At 36.7% G+C, this 2,278-nt stretch overlaps 1 pseudogene; it reads left to right on the forward strand.

Annotated features, from left to right (window-relative positions):
* The first annotated feature begins 211 nt into the window (after positions 1-211).
* LOC144961368 (PP2C-like domain-containing protein CG9801) lies at positions 212-1,679 on the forward strand (annotated as a pseudogene).
* The last annotated feature ends 599 nt before the right edge of the window (positions 1,680-2,278 follow it).

Consider the following 2,278-nt stretch of genomic DNA (forward strand, 5'->3'; position numbering starts at 1 on the left):
TTATTTATTATTACTATTATTGTTTTTTATTGTTATATTATATTATTATTATTATTATTATTATTATTATTATTATTATTATTATTATTATTATTATTATTAATATTATTATTATTATTATTATTATCATTATTGTTGATTCTATTATTATTATTTTCATTATTACAATTACAATTTTGTATCAATATTTTCATTTAAAAATTCCTTTCAGGACGTCGTGCGTTTACTCAGAAAGTCAGTGATAGGCACACAGAGCTATTCTGGCAAAGTGACGGGGAATGACGACTCTCTGTGTCGTGATGGTGTGTCCAGTTGCAAATTCTGACCAGAATGCTGTTTGTTGTGTGAACGTTGGTGACAGTTTTGCCTACATCTATGCACACAATCGGGGTATCAGGGAGGTTACTGTTGGGTCCCATGATGTTGGGAATGAGAGAGATATACGTGAGCTGGTGGGGCAGTCGGGCCTGTCGATGGTCAAAAACCCTGAACTCCATAATTTAACGTGTTCTGTAACTTTTGTAATAAAACTGACATTGTTTTTCTGACAACGGATGGAATTTCGGATAATTTCGATCCATTGTGACAAAAGTAGCTCTACCTATGCGGCCAAATGATTCCAATTTCAATACTGCTGAAGCTAGAAATTCCAATGGAAGTCTCATCATAAAACCTGAGTTGAATCCAAAGGAGAGACACATTTACGCAATGAAGGAGATGGAACGCATCGTACACGAGTATGAACTAGTCACAGAAGAGGCGTGCTCTGCGCAGGCTTTCTGCGGAGCATTGCTTCAAACGTTTTAACTCTAACCAATGAGAAGAGAAAAATACTTGAAAACCCAGCCCTAATACGCAAAGAAGAAGATGACTAAAGCCGATCGGCAACGAAGAGATTCTGAAATTGTGAGAAAATGTCCAAAGCTCCCGGGAAGTTAGACCATGCCTCAGTCATAGCGTATGAAGTAGATCATTTGCAATAACGGATGAAAATGAGTCGCCCAAAGAAATGTCTTCTCCTGCAGCATCCAGACCCATCCCGATATCTAAAAAAACAATCAACACAAAAGCAATCAGCAACGGGAAGACTCTCCTCCTACACCTACAAATCTACCTCTTTGTGGATCTCTCCCATTACGCCAATGTCCAATCATCACAGCAACGGTCACCAAAGCTCCAATAAAAAATCCGGCCCTCGTAAACTTCTCGCCCGACTCAAATCTCACCCAACCTCGCCAACATCCCCTACTCAGCCACCACTTCCAGCAGTGTCATCATCCGTTCCATCTTCATCCAATGTTCCATTCCGATCAATGTCCCACCACCAAACCACCCTCCAACAATCCAACCGTTTTCTCATTGTCATCACCATCTCAAAACCAAACGTCGTCGTCATCAACACCAACGTCACCACAATTTCGAATCTCAGGAACAGCGTCATCTCAGGCATCTTCTTCTTCAACACCCAACACTCCTCTGATGAAATTCGTCAGAAACACGCAAAGGATCTGACTTGCAATTTTCGCCTAGAAAATTCCCAAAACGGACTCGATCTCGAACCTCTGAGCCCATGTCACCCACCTCCCCCACTATTCCAGAAGCTTCTTTTGAAGATGATAGTGTGTTTGCCACTTCACCAAAGATTTCCTCATCACAGTCGAGGCAGCGACCCAGGTCTAGTATTATTGTTTTTGAATCTAATGTGTAGTGTCAGCGTGTAATGAGAATTAGTGTTAATGTGTCACGTGAATTCATGCATGTGAAGTGTACACTAGCATTAGCATGTTTTGTGAGTAGAGGTTTTTGTTTTAGTGATTTGGTTATTCAAATTATAGCTTCTGATATTTGATATTTTAGCTGCCTGTTAAATTCTATATAGATTTATATATGTTTTTAAAAATATTTTTTTAAGTTTTATCATATCGTTTTTGACTTTTTGTTTTGTCCTCTCTTTTTAAAGAAAAAAGTATATATTTGCTGTCAGAAACTGATGCAGTTTGATTTGTAACATTTTAAAATGATGAATATTTATTTAGTTTTGTTGGGGTTTGTTTTTTTTTTAAATTTTCTTTTAAATTTTATGATAATTACGTTATATATTATTTCATATGTTGAATCCTCAAAATATATGTTATACTGCTCAAATAACATATGGTCTTTATTCTTTTTTTTATTTGAGGTTTTATATTTATTTTTTATTACAAAATACACCTCCCTTTTATTTTTAACCCTTTACAGGCAGGGTTCTCTTTTATGCTAACTTGAGACAATGTCTTGT

The sequence above is a fragment of the Berghia stephanieae genome, unplaced genomic scaffold (assembly GCF_034508935.2).
Source record: "Berghia stephanieae isolate SIO BIC M18660-M18661 unplaced genomic scaffold, UCSD_Bste_1.3 scaffold2307, whole genome shotgun sequence".
NCBI lineage: Eukaryota > Metazoa > Mollusca > Gastropoda > Nudibranchia > Aeolidiidae > Berghia > Berghia stephanieae.